This window comes from Ischnura elegans, chromosome 4 (genome assembly GCF_921293095.1).
Source record: "Ischnura elegans chromosome 4, ioIscEleg1.1, whole genome shotgun sequence".
Taxonomy (NCBI): Eukaryota; Metazoa; Arthropoda; class Insecta; order Odonata; family Coenagrionidae; genus Ischnura; species Ischnura elegans.
This window is the reverse complement of record NC_060249.1, coordinates 78,943,535-78,966,732: the sequence shown is the minus strand read 5'-3', so window position 1 is coordinate 78,966,732 and position 23,198 is coordinate 78,943,535.

The window sequence follows — 23,198 nt, the reverse complement described above, 5'->3', positions numbered from 1 at the left end:
CTTCCGAGTTTGAATTCCGACCGCTGAAAGGTCATGCAAATAGACAGACCGACTAAAAAAACAATGTCACATGAGAATCTACAGGATATTTTGCACGGGGAAAGAGCGAACGAACAGATTTACGCCATTTGATCCCGCATGTAAATTGGCGAGAACAATTCAGCGCAAAAACAGCAGGGACAGCTGGTAGGGATGGCGCAAAAATAAAAATTTCTTTGCATCCATCATTGTAACGAACGACTATCCAGTAGGAAGGTACAAATACATACTCCCGAGTACTATTTCCAGGAATTCTAAACAATGGCTCTGGTAACACTGAAAATTACTTCTGGCTCAGTAGTCGTGAAAGAATAGTGCAAATACTAACTGTAATGACAGTGAGTGGTCTGAATTAGCCTTAGATCCTTATGAAAATTAAGTAAAAAAGGCTTGGATAATGCATTAAAATTCTATGTAGGCACCTCAAAACTGTTTAACCCATATTATTGATAAGGTTATATAAATAATTGGATTGTAACTCTAATATAAAACACGGTCTCCGGCGTTACTTTGTGGAACTGCTTTATCATAAAAAAATACTTTGCTCTATTCCACACTTTATTTTCAATAGTACGACCCGGGTTTCTGCATACCTGATGATAGCATGATATGCAGAAACCCGGGTCGTACCTACTATTTAAAATAAAGCGTGGGATAGAACAAAGTATTTTAATTTATGTAACTCTAATAACTGAAATCTAAAGATAGGATCACTCACTTACGGGTAGAAGTACTATTTTTATGATAACAAGTTTCTTACATGCAATCTAACTTAACTGTGTGAAGCATGATGAATTAGCTCATATAACATATTTCGCGATGCCTCCGACCAAGTGTGATCCTAAACCTTCAATGTTATAGTAGGGAAGGCTATTCGAGTTCTCCACCGGGTAATCTCCCTAATGGCTGCTTTGGCTGCCATGAAGGAGATTACCCGGTGGAGAACTCGAATAGCCTTCACTACCAGCATACGCCGGGAAAGCATCCGATCTTTCTTCAATGTTATAGCTATAGAAAATAAACATTCACCTCAGTAGTCTGGTTAGAACGTTTTATAATCGATTCAACTTCAAAAGCCTCAAAAGAAACTTTTGCTTTAATACACAGGGGCCGTAAACGCATAGGAGAGAGAAATGTTATTCTCATTTAATTGGGGCACGCGTCACTCTTCGAAAGACGACAAACACCCACAGTACGAAATGAAAGACTGAAGCGCTCCCTACTAAGCAAATTATAAATGAAATCACTGCACATAGCCTTAGTCCGGGAAAGTTTAACTAAAGGTGAACAGCACTGAAAGCGGAGTCACTTGCGATACCGCCCTACTCCGGGTCCGAGATAGGTCCCAGAGACGAATGATAATAGAGGACACGACTTTTAAAAGGGCAGACGGGGGAGGTGGGGGAGAGAGAGAGATAACGGATATGACGTCAACGGATTTAACTAATGAAAGCCATTTTTCATAAGCCTTAACTATCACGCGCAGCCCGCCCTCCGCGGGGCGAGAACCCCTCAAAACGCACACAGAAGGCCACTTTTTAAAGCCCAGGACTGGCATGGCAGTCCCAAAGGGGAAACGTATCCTCGCCGGGCGGGCTGGTATATACACAGGACATGAAGTCACAAGGGATTTAATTAGCGGACTCTATTTATGACGTGACAAAGCGGATCGCATGAATTTTTTTTATAAACGAGTAAAAAAATATATGTATGGATGCATATACATACTTAACGCCCATGTGACGCGCCACGAACACAAATGCCTGCGAATGAATGACAATATTGAAATGTGTCAGGCGGAGTTAGAACTCGGATAGACCCAAATTAAAAGTAAAATATTATTCGCATCCGCAAAATGCCGCTCGCAATTAACGGCGGCGATGAATAATGGCAAAGAGGCATCCGCCGCAATTACCGGCGCCGACGAGTGAATGGGTAAATGCAACCGCGCAGCGGAATGCAAAGCAAATACGCCGAAGCTCCAACACATCACATAATAACAACACGCGAGCAAAATCACAGAGGTGATGAGATAGAGCGGCATATATAGAACAACGACGACGGATGCTAGGAAATAGTACCCTATTGAACCAAAGAGATCACGTTTTCCTGGAAATGATCAAAAAATATTTCCTCAACTGCTACCAAAAAAAATATTGTTAACAAAGAGAGACTGAGGTAAAAGACAAGTAAACTTGTTAACTGCCTAAAAATACAGGTAACAGTTGCATAACAAGTAAAATGATTACAAATAGCAAACAGTTGGTTTCCGATGCGTAATGGAGAAAATAAATATATAAAGATAAAAAGAGAACAATTGAAATGACGGAAAATATCCCGGCAACATTGCTTTCCGTTCACAGGTATAACGGTCATACCAGGACGATAAATGTTAACAACTTGCAAAGATTGGTTTCCGATAGGCAATGTAATTCTCGCAAAAAAATAGTCACAACACCCTACTCCAATCAACGAAAAATGGGAATCCGCAGCAGGTGCACGAGTACTATGAGAGTTAAACAGCAATTAAAAGAAACGATTGCATTTTCCCCGTGATACTAGGAAAGGAGTAGAAGATAACCGCCACCGCTTAGTAACGCTCTTTTTTTGCAAATGATAAAGAAAGACCTGAAGCGTAACAGGATTCGGCCGATCCTGTTGTCCTCGTGATCGCAATGGCCGGGATGGGGGACGCAACAAAAATTATCCGGACAAGCGGCTCGGGCAAACGGTGACTTTTTAATCACGCAATTCAAGCTGAAATAAAAGCGAAGCACATGAACGCGAGCATGCGGAGACTTCACACGGCCAATTTCCCGCCAGGGTGCTATTACCGATGCGATGCGAACGAAATAAAAAAAGAGAGAGAGTCGGAGGTTTTATCCGCGGATCAACTCACTCCTCTAATCCCATTCCCCATATCACATCCATCCGGAAAGTTCACTCGTGCCATTCGCAGGATTTTTCTCTCCCAGACGTACCTAAACAGTCAAGGGTGAACCAAGTATAGTACAGGCACGAAAAACTCTAGTCTAGGTACAAAAATATATTCGGATCTCCATGGTGAACGCTGGAAAAAATTGATTCTTCTTAAAGCAATGTTCACCAATACACTGTCTCCTTTACCACCAAAGTTTAAGTCTCTGAGGATAGGCTGAGATTCAACAATGCTAATGGAAACAAAAAGAATATCTAAGTAGCAAAGAAGAGTCTACGAGAGACTCTGTTTAGTTAATGTGAAACTTAGTCATAAGTAATTCCATTAAGCTATACAAAGGTGATATGAAACTTGGTGGAATAAATAGAAGAATATAAATAATTAAGAGATATAAAATGGCATAAAAATCAAATGCGCTACAACGGTTTTCTGCAGGGTCTGAATCTACCTGAGATTATAGAGCGAGGCAGAACGTTATTTACTAATTAATTCTTTCGAAAGGGTAACCATCTAATTTTGAAGCCTCAATAGATGAATGAGGGTGACATGTACAACCAACCGATTCGATATTAATGAGATTTTTTTCATGCAGTTTCAAATTAAATAATAAATATAATCAGCTGTATTTCTCTCACGACTAGCTCGTAGGAGTTTTCCTCAACAAATAATTACTTTTCCTGGCTATTCTATTACTTCAGCTCATTAAAGCTCAAATACAATGCCAAACCTTTGCTCAAGATTCGGTATATATCACCTCAATACTTCCAATAGAAGGTCCCTGACCTTATACCTTACCTTTCAAAGTAAATCAATGAATCCTTGTCTCATCTACAAAAAAATCAAGAGATGACTTGTTATTACTGACCATGCAAACGTAATAGCGTACACCTTGATAGCATTACGTGGGTATAATACCATGCAGGGTAAAATAACCAAAAGGAAATTGCCAAGTTAGAGTTTCTTCCATCTTCCCAACGAAAAATTTCTAGGGGGTAGGTCAACGCCATGGTACACCAGTAATATTCCAGTCTCGACATCATATAAAAGAATACAGGAGACGGTGCGCGAATACCTCCAGGGATTTAAAAAAATCTGCTTCCTATCCAGCAGGATGGCGATCGTCCAGCATTTTTTTACGAACGAGTAGAAAAAAATAATAATAACAAAACGCACTCCCCTGATATGCATGCATGCATATGAAGGAAAATGGGGATGGCGCAGCAGTGGAGAGAGATAAAAAGCGAGAGAAGAAAGAGGTTTTTCCGCCGAATTGCACCCCCGCTCTCCCATACTAACGACCCCCTCATGAACTTACAACGGCTCTCTGCACACCCTCCTCTCCCGAAATTCCGCGTGGCCCATCCAGAGAACTGCAACCCCCAACCAACCCCTGATCCACTTCATTCCCACCCCACCCTACTCTCTCTCCACACTCACACACGGCATTTCCATTTGCCGAGGGATGGACTCCACTGAGTTTGCCGAAACTGCCGAAATCCAAACGATTATGGCGGACGGAAAAAGCCCGAACGGTCGGGCGACAACGAACACCGTCCTCAGTTTGTGCGGAGGGGGTTAAAGAGAGAAAAGAAGAGGTGGAGGGAAGCGACCGACATGGTCCGTCCACCCCATTACGCCCCCAACCCCCTCTTAATAGTAGTCGCGTCGTCCCCTACCTGTGAGCCCCGCAGGACACGGAAGCATCCGATGACCTCCGCGTCCCGCCAACCTATCGAGGGACACCACTGCCTAGTAGCCCGTGATTACACTTCCCTCACGTCCATATACTGACCTTAGTCAACCTAGGTGAATCCGGGCTCTAAGAGGAAATACGTTTTACTATCCTGGAGTAAATTTCCCTCTCGGATTTTAAAAGGGTTGCGTGCAGCTGAGTAAAGAGACGTGCTACTCCTATTCCGCTACTTCAATTACAGATCCCTTTACAAATCCAGTTGAAACAAACAGACTAAGCTCATTACGTGGTAAGATATTGGAGTACTACGGATTTTAATCTTGAATGAAAATGAGGATACGTGTACTCAATAGAGGAAGATAAATGGAATCAGTTCTCTTTAACTGAGAATTCAGAGCCAGATTTTGACCAAGTGACACTCATATCTTATAGGATAGATTAATAAATATCGATTCATAAAACAAAGCTCAACAATAATATATATTTGCTCCAAGCGTCACGAGAATGCATCAGGTCGCTCACCTCATTTTATGATACGCTCTAAGATTGCTACTGCGTGAAAAAACGAATGGGTTCGTAGTCACACAAATCTTTATGGAGCTAAGTAGGTAAGTAATAAGCATGAGGAGGAGAGCAATTTACATCACAGGGTTGATGAAAATGGAATAATTGACCAACTGGAGTAGTTTCCCATAGCAGTAGAGCGCAGTAGGGTAGCGTACTTCTGAGTTATGACAAAATCGGCACCTATATAAAAAAATAGTTTCTCACAAACCTGTCGAATAAAACTTACTCAGTTCATTTTTTAATTAAAGTCGGTACTAAAAGATACTAATTGCATATGTAAATAGGAATCGGAGCAATCATTGTCAAAATGACACGAAAGAAGTTTTATAGAAGATCAAGAAAATATTGGTATCGAAGAAATGAAAGAATGGATATGTAGCTACACAATTATTCTTTCTTAGGTAAACAAGGCGGCCGAAGGGGGATAGATAGAAAACACGATTTAAGTAAATAAAATCACACTTCCGTCATCTATATTCCAGGCATTCGTTTTGACTGGTAAGTGTTTCAACCGTAAGTATGTTACGACGATTCCACTTCCGGGACATCAGAATATTAAATGCTACCAATTAAAATCGCCATAATCTTTATTATCATTACAGATGAAATCCGCCTAAATAGTAGCTATCTCTAAATTAACTGGCGCCATTTATGTTACTATCATTGCACTGAGTTGAAGCAAGTATTGACTAAACCTTTGAAACAATTACTAATCTACAATTACCAAAAATGTCAGCATTAACACCAACCACTTCCAAAATCGTTAGCCACAAGAATATCATGAAATTATTACTGTAGGCCCTTCTTTCCATAACTCCAAGAATTTAAGAGTCCTGCCCTAGCCATGTTTCGAACGTCTCGTCAAATTTGGAACTCTTAAAGAGCTATCCAAGAAAGAATCCCTGATTATCGGATAACGTGCCAGAATGTTTTCCGGTCCACACGAACGTTCACTCAGGTTCTTTTACACGAGATACCGACATAGATTGATCGAGGCCGGAGATGTAGAGGTTAATAGCACATCTGCAAACGCTGAAGAAGGAAATAAGAATGGGGTTTGTTCATTATTGGGAATAATTCAGCCTCGATATACGCTACGCCTCGAACATTTCCGGGCAATTACCGAAAAAAACTAAGATGTATTGGCTCGACGAATGACTTCCATTTAAGAGTAAATTACTCAACTCTACACTACAACCTCAGTAATGATAACCGAAAGGGTAGGCAAGTCATTTTATGAACAAAGGGAGTAAAATACTGGATAATAAACAGTCATACATTAAGAAAGCACAGTTTCTACCCATAAGAAACATTTCCCCTCTAACCACGGTTAGGATTTGTCTACAAACGTTGATTATCACTACTTTCATCACTTAAATTCAAGGGCACAGTATACCCAACCCAAGTGTCAGTTCACGAGCTGCAACAGACGCAGCTACAATCATAGATTGCAGAATCTCCACCCCAATCTGAATGTTCTCCACAAGCATGTTATTAAACCTGAAGGAATATTACATCGAATACCAGTTTTCCACACCTTCAACTCGAATTTAATGACAAAATATATTTGCCCATCAAATAGACCAAGTCAAAGTCGTCGACGCATCTACCAAGAACAGTGTCTAGAAAAACCATAACCACCTCCCCACACGAAATTACAACCACAATAGTCCCAAATCATTTCCACGTTATTCCCCCACATTCATTTTGTCTCCCTTGCTAACTCCCACCTCTCCCGTTCATTCCGCCTTACAGCAGACCGGGTTTCGCGCTCTTCCATCGCACTTCTAGCCTTTATAGGCCCTCTACCTCCTCTTTGTCCCATTCCGAAACTGTTCACACCCGGTGATCTCCATCGCACCCCCATTTCCTACAATAACATTTCCCACCTTTTTCCGTCCCTCTCTCTCTTCCTGGATCGAAACGGAGCAATATTCTCTCACCATTCTTCTCTTCTATCTCCTCTTTAGCTTTTTTCCTCAACTAGCTGCCCTCGTGCGCAACCCATCCCACGCCAACCTCAACACCACCTCTCTTCCCCTTCTACTAAACCCCCCACGTGGCTACGCATACACTGTAGGTATGTACTACCAAACCAATGGCCAGGATGGAGGAGAAGGCTCAGTCGGAATGAGATTGCCACCCGGAGCCTTTTGGGAAACGGATCGACTTTATATATGTATATATATATTTTTTGAAGTGGTTCGGAAGCGAATGTGGGCGGGGAAAGAGGAAAAAAAGAGTGTGTTAAGGTAGGGAAGAAACAGGGGTAGACCGGTAAAGAGGTTTTTGGGGTGCGGGAGAAAAAAAAGTACATACAAGCACATATGTAGTATGTATCCATCCATATTCCAAGCTGCCGTTTCCGCTCGCATTTGCTCGTGTTTTTTATTCATAAACGCGAGAGAGTATTTGGTGTTGATTTGTGTGAGACTGAATCCACTGCTTTCAAGTGAATAATATTCATGAAATTATTAACTTCTCAGATACACTATAAATTATTAACTTCTCAGATAAGCTTTATCAATCATTCATCACCACGGTAGTGCCTTCGTAGTCTGCATTATATTTCCCTCTGTCAATAAATTTCACTTTCAAACATTTTAGACTATTTTAGTATAAAAAGAAACGATCTTCAATGGCATATATCTAAAAAGTTTTGCTTCCAATAAGTCCAATTTTTTTTAAAACGGATTGTGGGAGAACCATTTTCAGCAACTCACTACGCCTCCTGTCTTACACATAAAAAGGATTGAAAAACGTTTCATAAGCATAAAATACGAGTATATTACCAGAGATGAGGACGAGGACGAGCGTGAAAACCTGGTTGTAATCAAAGTAGTGGTAATTACTTCCCGTTCAAAATAAGATTAAAATACGGTTCGAAAATTCATTTCCTACACTGTACACGGAGGAAAACATAAGTAAAATATTAAATTTTACGAGAATTCTTTGATCGTTTATCTTCCATTTAACAGATGTCCAAATTTATCACATTTTTACGGATTCATTCCCTTTCTAAAATTAAATAGGAAGGGGAATGCGGATTTTGTAGGCATGTTGACTAATCAAAACATCTTACCACACCCCCTTTATAGCAAGAGTCTTCCACCCGCGCCCTCAAGGCCGCATGCGGCCCGCCGGCTAATTTCTTGCGGTCCCTGGAGGCTAAAGAAAATATTGTATCGCGAACCAAATATCGACACAATAATCAAAAATAAGTCTAATAATAGGAAAGTATTTAGGAAAAAAATAAAATGTCAGAAATCGCATTGATTGATTGAACTTTTTAACCAATAAAAATTATTGCAATTTGAAATTATATGTTTATTTTTTAAATTTTATTGATGTGGTGGTAAAGCAACGTGCAGCAATGTCGCCCTGTGGACTATGTGAAATCGTTTTTTGGCCGTTGCATTAAAAAGATTGAAGACCCCTGCTCTAGAGACTAGTAGGAGATATCTTCCCTTTAGTGCGACATAATCCGAAAAAAAGCTATAATTATACCTAAGCGTTTTTGAGCGCATCCCTAAGAGCTGCCACAAAACAAGTGTCCTTACAGAGAACATAATAATACAAAATAGGCTATGCTTGGGAGGAATTTTGGAGGATAGACGAATTATCTGGCGTATTGGTAACACTGTGCGGAGGGAACTGCAAAGTAGAGCAGGAGAGGGGGCAGAGGTCCAGGATCCTGGAGGGGAGACCAGCAGAAATAAGCACCGCAAAAGCAGGAAGTCCGCGCGCGGTGTGAGGGACCAGGCGAGGGAGTGCTAGAGGTTAAGGCGACGCGACGGTGGGAAGGGATGCTGTGGAAAATGGGAATGGTTGCAGCACGGTTAGAGAGAGGTAGGGAGAGGTCGGTAATGCTCCTCTCTGCCCCACCAATGATGATCCGAAAGAGGGCGTGGTGGGGGGAGAGCATCTGTACTAATGGTTGCCATAACAATTTCGCACCTCTGGCTCCACTCCCACAACATCCAACCCCTCTCCACTATCTCCTCCCTCCCCATACCACCTCCACCCTTCCCCCACGAGTCCGACTAACGTTCTCTCACACACACGCAGCGCATCAACGGCTACCGACCCCCCCCCCCCTTTCTCTCTCTCTGCCACACGGAAAACGACTCCAGAACGAGAGAAGTGGGGCCGAAGTGAGCATAGGAGGTAAAGGGGGAATGGGACTGCCCTATAATTTCGGGGAGGTCCACCACCATTTCCCTTTATTCATTCCCGTCCCACTCATTTTTACCTCCCGCTCCTTCAGCTTCCCGACTCCCCTTACTCTCCCTCTCTCTCCTCACGCTATCTCACCACGAGTAACAATCACCTCCTCCGACCAGTCTCCGCCACAGACCCAACCCCTTCCTCGTTTGGTCTTCTCTTTTGCTCCCTCAGAGATAATGCCGTGTGATATGCCCATAGCACTCACCTCCCACCCTCCCAACACACAAAGATCATGAGCAAAGTCGCGCTAATCTCTCCTCTCCTCCTCCCGCTATGCATTCACACACGGTGTGGCCATATCGTGGCAATGCAGTCTCTTCCCCCCGGGGACTCTTCTGGTTGGCGAGAGGACGGTGTCAGCGTCACAGGGAAGTTGGCCTCGCCGTGCGGGCGGCTGCTCTCATGAAATTATGCAAAGCGAATGTTCGGGAAGGCAATATCGCTTCAAGCACCGACCTGCCCACCTATAGCGCTGGGGAGGGAGAAATAGGCTGGCTATTTCGTCCTAATGTTTAACTCGTTACTTCCGGTTTAGCACTAAGTTTAGCCCACACCAACGCAAGGCTCTGAACACTTACAATAAGACTGAAAATATTAAATTTCTCTGCATCTACATCAAAACAAGGGAAGCCAGAGGATTAAATACTTTCCAATTCATTTTGCATTAGGGCTATAAAGATGGAAAACTCATCTCCTGAACGCAAAGCAATTCCGTTTTCGTGGAGGAGAAGTTAGGCAGAGAAGGAGACAGACAAAAAATTTAAAAAATGAAATTTCTCTACGACAAGAAACTCACATTACTCTCAACCCATAAGGAAAATACAGAATTACTCATATGTTTCATATAGTAGGTCTACAATTTATGATGAAGTATTTTTTGGCGGAATGAAAAACTGGATATAATGGTGTAGCAACTTAGCCCATTTCGATTTGATTAATTTCTCGTTATTTGGATACAATAGCCATTCGCAATAGAATAAAATGACTGAATCTACGTAATATGCCCGGTACATGTGACTCTAATCGCGTCAATTATACATATACTTATCAAGATCTTATGAGTAGTTAATCGCAAAATATAAAAATGCAAAACTCTTTTACGATTTAACTCTTTTAAAATGTAGAGAGCAAACTTTAAGAAAACCTGAACAGATGAGAAAAATATTTAATCATTGACATTTAATTGTATTCAACGGTATTTTACTCAAAATTAATCGGAAGCCGTACGCGAAAACAACTACACAGACCGCGAATATCGTAAATTGATGACTTAACCACAACGAATATAGAAGAAAATTGACCCAAGTTCAACTATACATTGAACTCAAATGAACTACACAACAATCACGAGGATACAGAGGGGAAATTATTCTCACCCCGGACCCGAGAGAGAAAGAGATAGTTTCTCAAGGGAGAAATCAAATAACGAGACAAAAATCAAGAATATTTGAAAGGGTTGAACGTGAATAATCCCGGAAACGGTACCAACAGAAATGAGAATTTAAGATGACATACGCCACAGCTGCAGAAACACACACTTTTACGTGTGCGTCGAGCTACTTGGTACACACAGAAACGTACGTACACCTATACCCACGGTCCTGGGATAAAATCGGTCTCCATGCGTGTCGTCCTACATAGCGAAATCTGGCCCCGCGCAGCCGTCCAACGAACCTCTTTCAAAAGACCTCACCGTCAATCGCCAACCAGCCATGAGGCGGGCAAAATAAATAAAAAGCGAACACAAGCGAGGAACCACCCACGGGGAAAGTCAACGACGGGGCATGTCATAACCAAGACCAAATTCTATTTGAAAAAAGTCAAGGTTATATTTATTACAGGGAAAACGAGAAGGAATGAATATATATATTTTTCGATGGAATTTTCGAGCTGATGATGGCCCGGGGAATTGAATACGGTAAAGTATAGCAGAGGTATTTTAGGAAAATCGACGAAAATGATATCTTTTCTACACCTATGATCACAGCTATCTTCCTCAAACGCGGTGATTTATCATACAAGAGGCCTTCATCCGTTTTACAGTCGCAATACGAGCCAGTGAAAAGGAAAGGAAGACAATATTTAGGCAAATATAGCAACTTATATAAATTTGAATACATGCGCAAATAGTATACCAAAATCAGTACCTTTGGTCCAAGGTAACACTCAAAGTTTTCCATTTTACAAAGACAAACGAATGCAAATCGATTCTTTGGCGATATTTCATTGCATTTGAATTGTATTCCTATCTCGAAACGAGATAAAAATTTGACACTATTTGAATTATAAGGTAGGTTGGTAATGTTAAAATAATTGATTAAAACTTGGTTTGAATAAAGCTCCAACAATTTCAAAAATATGAGGCACAGACTAAAATGGTTTCAAAACTCACCATCAATGTTATTCATTAAGTATCATATCATAAATAAATTAGCAGAGAAATAGGAATATCACACTACAACATGCGCAATGGCTAACCTTATACACGTCATATGTGAAATATGAGTTTTCAACAACATGAAGCATGTAATTTCATACGTGTGCACAATGAGGTGCCGATAGAAAAGGAAAAAAATAATTTAAAATAATATTACATGTATATAATAACGTAGGCGCATGTATTTTGGAGGTGTGAGCAACCACAAAGCATGCATTTCTCCATTCAAAACAGGACTATAGCATAGACGCACCCGTATTGAAAACTAAAATTAGCTATCAGTTACTAATTAGAATAGTTTACCCATGCAGGCAGTCAAACATTGAGATGCTGGATATATTTCCGGAAATATTATCGGATTAACATGATAAATAAATTTTAAGATTGGCAAATAAATAAAAACGAATAACTCATCGTAATTAGTTCAACGATTATTTTATTAATTTCTTATTTATTACCCTGTTTCCCGAATAGTCCGCAGAATGAATAACATTTAAAATCTCTCCATTCTGCATTAGCTGATGCATGCGACCGATATGCTTGCACGTTGGGAAGCCTGAAAGAGGCAAGAAGAGTGGCTCAATCGAATTGGCTTACGGTCGTACGAAAAGGGAGAAAAAATAAAAAATAGGAGGATGGAGAAGTGGGAAAGAAGACCGGAGAGAGAGGGAAAGGTTGAAAACCCGGAAAGGCAGTCTTAAGAAGTTGCCGGTAAAGGGGGGAAGAACCACCCCATACACACACCTCTTCCACACGAGCGCTTAGGAGGGATGGGGGTGAACTGTGATGGGTGAACTCAGAGCCACCAGTACCCTTTCAGAGACGTCTACCCACCCTTTTATATTCTCCCATCCCCATAATGTTTTTCCTCTCAAAATCCCAGCCGGCCTCTCTCCTAGCGATAGATAGAATTTTCTTCGCCGTCACTGCTGCCCTGCTGCCTGCCGGCCGGAGCACCCGACACCGCCGTCAGCCAAGGGATTTGAGATGACGATGGCGGTGGTAATCGGGGCTCTCCCTCTCTATATAGTGGGACGCATCACTTTTTTAAGGGAAGGAAGGAAAGGCGGGGAGGGGGAGGCGGGATCGACGGGCAATGCGTCATCGACCCCGGGAACGACGTTTGGACAAATGAGCGTCGACGTTTGGTTTCATACATGAATACATCGTATCACCGAGGCGGAATATATTATCGGAACTTAATATTTTACCCGGAGCCAGCGATGATATTCTCTGGCATGAAATCTTCATCGTAAATATCTTCATCGCGCCGAAAAATCGATTTCACCACAAAACCATAAAATATGGAGCGTTGTCGAAGATTTTTATGAAACTTAAGCTGCAAAAATAAATGATTGATTAAATATGATCCATACTTGAATTCAGTCTTTGCTCAGTAAAATGTCATTAGTAGTACACCTGGAGGATGATAATTGGGCAAAAAAGGTAAAAAGGTAGCAACGGAGCTGCATTTGCTTTAAACTAAAGGTGCACCTTTAGTTTGAGTTTCTATAGTTTAAATAATAGACGATTTCTGCATGGTGTGAGTACAGAGAGGTTTCTGTCGCTCAGAACAAGCTCCCTTGGCGCCTGCCCTGCCGAACATTCTGATGCCGAAGGCGTTTCTCTCAATCCTTTCTCCCTTCTCAGCAAGCTATCCCTAATAGCAGAAGCCAACAGCTGCTACCCTAATCTACAAATGACCAAATTACACGCACACAATTTAAGTGATAGTTTGTGAGAAGGAGAATATTTTCTCTCGACTGTGTATTCATTCGTGATGAATTACGAGACACTTAGCTACCATTTTTAATTATGTTGATAACTAATTATCTAGGATCATTTCTTTTTCGAAGGGGAACGGAAACGATATAAAATTAATATTTCCTTGAATTATCATGGTTTACATTGAAAACAAATATTATCAGCCATTGGGCAAACTCAGCGAAATAAAACATGGTTTACCTCTATAAATGGCTCGACCACACTAAGAGATAAATGTAAGCGACAGGGAATCAGTGGAGGAAGCATTACCAGAAGAGAAGAAAAGAGAGAATTTAATGGAGAGAAAACAAGTGAAATAGTATTTTAGAACAAAGGGAAAGGCAATTAAAGTAAGATGCCACTAATGATAGTATCAGACAAAACGTTAACACAAAAATTAGGTCAACAACGAGCATAACAGAGTGCGGGAACTGCGGATTTTATGTCTCGAGATCACGGGTTGGTTTTCTCAGTCCTAAGGGACTCAATAAACTTTCCAGCTGAACGTAGGTAAAGTGGTATCTAGAACAATTTGGAGGGACACTTCTCGGAACGCCTAGCCACCTTGGATTGGCCCCCAAGGGTTTTCTTGGGAACTCCACGGCGACCCTGTCTCGCAAGCTCGTCTATCGTCGAAGGAACCACCCAAGCAGCTGCTAACCCCCGAGCGGCAAGCCACACAGAGGGAGGGAGCGAGGCGGACGCCCGCCTTAACGAGTTATCCTCATCAAAATATTTTTTCTCTTCGGTTTTTGATACAAACGCACAAACCCAAGGATAGTTAGCGATGGGTCCCTTCTCTCGGGCGGACCGGGAAAAGATAGATTAATGAGAAAGGAAAAAAAGAAACGGCGCGGAGCGGCGGCGTTCGGATCTTTTTTGATTAGCATTTTTTGGGAAAGGAGACCTAGATCGCCCAGTTTTCCCTACCTATGGGGAATACAAAGTCATTAGCTTTCTTCTCGTGGTCTTTTTCAACAAAATCGAAACACTGCTGGACGCTAAAGGTTAGGAGAACCAAACAAAGGATTCAGGGAATTCAGCAGAGCAGAGAGAAAGGAGTTTAAGCACTGAAAGGGAATTTAGAAACTTGATTTATAGAAATCTAACCGCAATCCTATGTGCTTTCTTAAATATTCTCCAGTTCCATGAGAATGATAAGTCATGGTTCGAACCAAATGTGCTTTAGTTCATGTCACAAAATTTTAAAATGAACTTTTTTTCTCTCATTTTCGCAGTACTTACAATGTTGTGGAATCTTAAAAATGTTCGCATTCTGCTGTATATCTTTTTAATTTTTACAACACCAGCAGTTTCATTTAGATGTATTGCTGGCTTTATTAGGAACACTGGTTCAACATTCAGCTAGCAGTGCAGCTGAGTAAAACTGTAGCTATTTTAAAATTACAAAATTTGATCACATAATACAGAAACATAAGAAGATATTTCTAATCATTTCACCGACTAGCACCGAGAAAAAGCTTTTGGGTACCTCTCGTAACAAATTATTCAAGAAGCGTCGAATGAGAAAGAATAAAGGGATTGTCTACTAAATAAAAGGCGATGATACCTTCATATCCCCAAAAAATTATAGAAAACCATAAGATACGAGTTTTTGCATAAAGTAAATCTATATTGTCGTTAACGTAAGACAGTATGGAGAGTAGTTCTATTCAAATACGCGTTCAATCCGAAGTAGATTCTACATGACTCATGCACGAACACTAGCTTAAGTACGCATCATCACTGTCAGCCAGCACAAGCAGCTATGAGGGCCAATATTTCCCCATCCGGGAAAGAAAATTACGGTTACGAGTCTCAAAAGAATGACTATTTTGAAGATTCCAGACATTCCCATGTCTAAATTTTCGCAAAAAATTCCAACTACTTTGAGCTCACAGAACATACACTGGCCCACAAGCTAAATAAAACTTTCTCTGTGGTAATCCTCAATTCGACATATTTCTTAGCCGAACCAATTTAGTATCGTCATCATCATCGCAATGGCATAAGCGTTCAAGTTTTACTTAAACGTAAAGCATTGCAAATAAATTAATCCTAATTTTTCTCACGTACCTTCGTGGAAAAAAATACTACCGCTTCAAAAGGTATTAAGGAAGTATTGGTCCCTTTGTGTACCTCCAAATTAACAGACCAAATCTGATTAATGGAAAAAATAAATGCCCACAGTTCCGTATCTCGTGGTAAATCTATAAATCCAAATTATTCACTCGTGTATGCATGGAAAAACAGATACGATCATACCTATTTAATAGGTCTTTGTAAAGCATTGGTCCCTTTGTATAGCTCCAAATATATTGACCAAATATGAATGAAATAATAATCTGCCCACAGGACTGTCTTATTAATACGACGTACTCCACACCAAATTCACTAGAAATATGATCGGTCCCTAACTTAAGATTGCATCATCCCATACATATTGGTCCCCTTTTTATAGCTCCAAATATTGACCAAAGCTGAAAAAAAGAAAACAAGTGCCCGCAGGATGGCCACATAATGACGACATACTACGCCAAATTCACGAGAAACATGAAACATGAGCCATCACCTGAGGAGTAGCAATGATGCCTCAAAAATCGTTGGCCATCCTCAAAAATCGACTCAAGGGGAGTATGCAAGAATTTCGAGAGAACGACGAAAGAAGTCACTGGCAATGAGCCAAAGAAGTGATGGAGCCGAAATGAAAAAAAAGAAGAAGAAATCAAGAAGCACAAGCACTCACGAGGACACACAGAGGGAGAGAGATAACCGCATGCGAGCATAACACATACAGGATTCCGAACACGTGCTGAGTGAAGAACACTCCACGAGAGAGAGCATAGGCACACACAACTTCCCATTCGTCCCATCTCTTCGCGAGCAGCGACCATTTTTCTGAGGCCACGGTTTTACCACAGTGGGGAGCTCCCGCGATTTACATTTCGGCATTAACATAAATGCCCTGCAAATCACTGGCGGCGGCGGCGAGTGGTAGTATTTGGAGGTTGGGTGGGTGGAAAGGGGAAGGGCTCTCTCTCTCTCAAAACTCAAGTAGATATACACAGGAGGAGTGGGAGGAGTTGGTCAGACGGGTGAGGTGAGGCCAATGAGTTTGAGGAATGGACAACAGGAGAAGTAGGTAGAGAGAGAGAGAGAGAGAAAGCCCGTCTGAGGGCTAAAAAATAAATAAACAAGAATAAGGAATGACCGGTGGGAGAAAAATAGATACATCCAAAATTGGACACCTCGTTTCGAGGCAAAATATTAATATAAGGCCCAGTTCGATTTAATGAATAAAAATGATTCGGAAAACAACAAGCCTGTTATTTTCGGAGTTAAACGATTACCTCCCAAGAATGAAGGAAACTCACCTAATATTAATTAGCCATATTACTTCTGTGATTTCGAGCCGTTCGGTAGTCCTTCGACTGGCTTCGATTAATTTCCACTCGAGTTCCTGCGCGGAGCCCACGAAAAAAAGGAAGAGTTTCTTGCCCCAACTAACGTATGCAAAAGAGAAGAGGCGGACCAAGAGAGTCCGGATCCACGTCACAAACTCCACAGGGGTGCTACTAGAATTCTTGTGTTCTATAAGAAGTCTGCATAGATCCATATACGTGCTCAAAATCTGATTAACATCTACCAGCGAATGGAAATGAAAACCTTTCGGTTGAGGCAGCTTACGTTCACAAAAAAAGCTAACTACTTTTCACGAGAAATAAACGGAAAGGAACAACTAAGTATACTTCACAAAGGATAACTTATAAAAGCGATGAATGAACACGGTGGGAAAAAAGTTGGAATCTAGAGACTATTGATGGTCATATTAATGTCAAGATGAATTTCATATTAAGGTCAAGGGATATATACTCACAAAGATGAAGGATGACTAGAAATAGCAAATAGAAGTTCACCAAGGAGTCAACTCACCTGAAAAAGACAAACAATATTAGTGTGTGAATTATAAAAAACAATAAGCCAAAATAGAAAACAAAATTTGAAAACAGATGCTAAATTTGGCCAAAGAAATTATGAACTATGAAGATTTACAATTCATAATGGTACACACAATAGTAAAACTTATGTAAAATGATTAAGAGGTTATTTTGGACCCGCAATGGAAATAGTTAAGTTTAATTTAAAGAAATATCTCATAAAAACGGAATAATGTGAACTTAAAAATAATTGATGATGTAATCGCAATAGTTACGCCCAGTAACCTTTGTGGCTAGGGTTAGACGCAGACATATTCCATAAAATGGAAGCAAGTCTGCCGTAATCCAAATTCAGATTTATGCTTTATGATGACCAAGAGAAAATTAATTGTCTTCAACGTATGAACCAAAATAGACTCTTATCAGACTTCGCATTCACAGAAACGCGTTGGTAGATCCATAAAAGTAATGAACTAGACGCACTCCCAACCTCGAAGCAAGTTGATCCACGCCTCACTAGAAACATCACCAAAAATGCAAATAAGAGGGCGAGATCTCTCGTTTAGGTTTGCATCAGGACAGCTCAAAGATCCTATCTCAAACTCGCCTTATTCCTCGGCTTAATGCAATGCATTGAGGTCGGTTTGTACGGCCAGCACTTTGCGGCGAAAAAAAGAGGTTCGAATGAAAGACGATTTACCAATGACAAACCAAAGACTCAATCCACCCTGCAGTCTCATTCCAAATCCACCGCACCTGACGAACGAACGAAAGCGAGTAGAAAGAAAAAAAAAAACTGCGTGCGCAAGTAGGTATAGGTACTGGATATGCATGTCTTGGAAAAAAATAAACCGACGAGAAAGATCCTTGGATGCCCCCTGGTACTGAATTAATTCACCGTTTACATGGCTACAAGTCAAGCGTTCAATCAAAACAAAATTATGCTACTGTCCACTGATCTTTCACATCGTTGTTTTATTAAAAGATGCCCGGTAAAAGGAGAAGCGAATGCTCAAATGCCTGTGCGAAAAATGACACAAGATGCTGTAAACACCTCCATTTGAATCAGACGAAGTCCACATGGGAGAGGCATTCTACGATTTGGAATGCTTGAAATATATGCATCCATTGATTTCTGTCCATTGTTTTATAAATATTTAAGTAAAATCAATCGCACATTAAAGAAGACCAATGATAGAAAGTTGGACACCAATTAGACACATTATTCACGGTCAGCAGCAGAAACTTTTCTCAATAAAAAAGCGATCGCAGAAAATAATGGGGTAGAGATCGACTCCAGGCAGGTAATTACAGAGATAAATGGTAGGGCTAGAGTGTTACAACTATTTGCGCCGTATTAGAGGAAACTCAACTGTAAGGATTGTTCCTACATGACCCTAACTTGAATTTGTACGTTTTACAAAGACCTTGGAAAGAGAGGAAGAGATAGAGAGAGAGAAAAGGGAACTAACTATGAATCACAAGAAGACAAATAGGCACATCGAAAGAAACCTCGGCTGATGGTCGTGGCGTCGCATATACTCATTCAATAATATGTATTATTGATGAGGGCACAATGGAGAAACGACATATCATACCAGCTAGCTACAGTGCCTGTCATGCGAGGGATTACTCGTTCGTATTCCGCTTTTAACAAGCTGCGAAAGCCGCGAGAAACGCAATAATTCCACACCAAAGGCAACGCAAACATTCGGAAATGTATGTATTTATTCATTTGCGCGAGAATTCTGAAAAAACGATAAAACACCGACCAAACACCTTTCAGCAGTCGGCACGGTATCAACATCACCCGCTCGTCAAAAAGCGCATTCCTGGCTCCCGTACGTACAACCAAGAGCGGACGATTTTTTTGGGAGCCCTAGATATGATCGCCTGTCCGCCCGCGAGTTGACAAATAGCTTCGAGCAAACATCACTGTCAAGAAACGTCACAACTCCGGCGAGTGGAAACACATGCAACAAAAACGAGCGCAGCGGCGTACAGAAATATATATGCAGTGAAAAAAAATAATCCATGAAACGAAAACACGAAGGGTATCCACGATTGATTTACAGGTTTGGGGGAAACAACAGACCACGAAAAATCTACTGCGCCAGACGGATTTAAACATGTCCCATGCCACGAAAATGAACGCGGCCCAGCATGAGGTTCATTCCTCCCCAATGCCTCTCCAATGGCTTTTACCATGAAAATGATAATAGGTATTTTTCACAAGTCCTAGCACTTTTCTCGATACCCCGTTGGTAATTCTACGTGCCTATCATGCCAATTTTTCATCACCTCTAATGTCCTAGTACAACGCAGTCCGGAAGAATAATTAGTGACACCAAACAACATGAAGTGTTGGGATGAAGATATCGGCAACTCACTATAGTAGTACTCATTTGTATTACGCATTTACTATACTCCTTTAGAAAGAATTACAGTTCTCTCAGTAAGGAAACTACAACAAATAAGGAGTATTCGATTCATTATTAGGTCAGTTGCTCATTTTTCTGAGCTTACGCCTTGTTTATTCGACATTCTAAATCTAAATTGAACAGAAGCCGATATGCCCACAAAATTTGATTGAAAAACAGAAAAAAAATGCGGACGGAGAAGGCATTCTAAATATATTTTCGAGAGATAAAAAGTACATATTGTATGACTTAATTATCTATACGTTTGTTACAAAAAGGTGAGTACTTTTTTGATAACTTGGCGAAGAAATTTGATCTAAAAATCATCAAGTAAGCAAACGCAGTAAGGTACAGTAGAGATTAAAAATAACTAGGAGAGAGCTACTCCGAGCGCAGTGCTCCTAAATAGCTTCTTCCGCATCGTTTGATAGATAAAACTGAAAGGTCATACGGCCGATAGCCATATTAGCCACCATTTTGAGGTTTTTCAAATGAGTTTAAATTTGAAGACAGTGCTAGAGGGAAGAATGGGGTAAATGGGGGAGAGGAAGAAGGAGAATAGGATTTTTAGATAGAATGAAAGGGATTATACCTTACTGTGCAGAGGGAAGTAAACGATAGAAGGGGAGGCTGTCAAATGCTTCTCGAGTATTCCATGGAAACCTATATTAATTGGAAGAATACTTTGACAATCATAAAAATATAATAACACCTAAATTAATGCAGTCATTTCCTTTAACTTATTTTAAATTTTTTCCCTGTGTCCTGTTTCATAATAATTTTGATTTTAGAAGAAAAAACCCGGAAATAAATATATTAAAAAAATACTAGATTTAAACATCGTAACCTGAAAAACGAGTCTCTCCTAGTTGTTTTTTTTTCTAGGATTCTGGGGAAAAGGCGTTATTATGAATTGAAGAGCGAAGTACGTGAAGGAAGGCTAGGCTGCGATAACGCTTCTTTAGTACTCCATGGAAACCTATCTCAATCAATAGAATACTTAAATGATAATAATTTGATCTATCATGTGTATTTGTAGACCAACTCGATTCTAGTTCTACTGAAGCACTCTTTGGAAATAATTATATGATTTACTCCTTTTTTTATTAAGCCAAGCCTGCCTTCCCTTCCTTCATCGTCCCCATCCCTTCTCATCCTCCCGGACCCAACTTAACCCCCCTCCCCTCTTCATCCCTCTCTCTTCTCGTCCACCCACATGCAGAGCGTGAATAATAGTAGTGTCATTACGTTTGCCCACCTTTGGCGATTTTATTTATTTACTCGGTCCTCGAGGAGATGTGTTATCTTCCTGCGACAAGGAAAACTACTGCTGCTCGGGGCAGCATATATTTTTTTCCAATTCCTCCGATGGAGAAAGAGAGCGAGAACACTCATTAGTTCGGGGCACGAATATCGTTAAATCCAATTAATTCTTCGGGAAAGTTGGATGGAAGGAGACAGATACATACTAATGCAATCGGCCGGAAGAGCGAAAGGTAATTGGCGGAGGCGGTGGCAGAGGACGCTGCAAAATCGGATGTGCGTGAAAGGGAGGGGAGGGTTAATTCGGAAGAGATGGGGGCAAAAAGAGGTTGTTTTTCGGGTGTGCCCAAACATGAAGTTCACAATATGCCTCTATTGCGGAGTTAAAAAGAAAACTATGCACCTAAATGTAAGAAATTCAGTGCCCGCTATTCCTGAATGAAATTGAAATATTTATTCATTTAAGTAATTGCTCCAATACAACATTTCTGTCATTTTACAGTGACGCAGTAACAAAAAAGAAATATAAAAGCAAGCAATCAAAGCAAATAATACAGGTTAATACTACTAAAAAGACACGTGGAAAGGGAATGGGACACGGAGAGATTGATAAATGAGTTTAAAATATTTATTCAAAACATAAAAGAGAGTGAATAGACACCTGAGAATCCATAGCCACGCAATTAGCTATTTCATTGTAGGTTCACAAGATGAATTTATAATACTAATATATTTCAAGTTATACATGAAAACACATAGCTAAACATTTTGCATAAGAAAAATAGGGATATTGAGAATAAAAAGCGCACTGCGGTAACTTCACCATAATTTCTCCCATGATGACTATCTAGTATGATCATATCACTTTACCTGCGTTTACAATCATTTAATCAAGGAATGAAAATAACCAATCCATAGAATACTCTGCGATTGAGAAAAACCATATTCACAACTCCAGAGTACCATTCCGCAAAAATCACATAACAAACAAAAGAGATTAGATAGACGCACCATGTTACAGAAACGTGACATTCTCTCAATTACTATTCGGTATACAAGAATTTGCGAATTGAGAAAAAAAGCTGACCACGGAATGATTTTTAGTCCAAGCCTTTTCAGGAAAGGCGAAGTACGAACTCAGCAAAAATGGGCCTCCCTCAGTCTTTCTGTTCGAAACAGAATGGCTTCATCTCATGTAACCGAAAACCCGCTCATTCCCTCTCCGAATTTTCTATTCCCAAAAAACCTAAGCAGCGATATGAGCTGAAAAGCGAGTTAAAGTGAAGGGTGATTTGGGGCTGACTGAAAGAGAGAAAGAGAAAAAATGTCAGCCCGTATGTTTCTCTCCTTTGAAGATGTCTTCGGGCAAAAAAAAGCGCCCTCCTCTGAAACTGTCCTGGTGTAATGGGACCAGTGTCCCTTCCACCCTGGCACCATACTACACCCTCTGACGGCGCCGTAAAAATTGGAGAGAGGCCTCCCCCCCACGAACAGTTCTAACATATTCCCTTCTCCCCCTTTCCGACGACTCCAATATGAAGCCCGGTCGAATTCATCCCTTCCAAAAACCCTCGCAAACCACTTCCTTCGCTGACCTCTACCTCAACGGCAACCTAAAACCTCTTCGGTCCCTTGTTACCTCAACCCCCATTCTTTTCCGCAGGGGAGAAAGGGGGGAAAATAACCAATGGACACTGTCATTTCACAGAAAGACTGCGAGCGAAACGAGAACTCCCGTTTCCTACAAATTTGGTCGACTGACTAAACCGGCCCCCACATCGCACCTAACAAAACGCTTCACCTACCCAGCGCACTACTCCATCAACCACCTTAAACTCAGAGTAGTCACTCCGTGTTAAAATATGAATTTACTAAGTTTAATCTGAGTGCAATGGTCGAGTTCAGCCGAGAG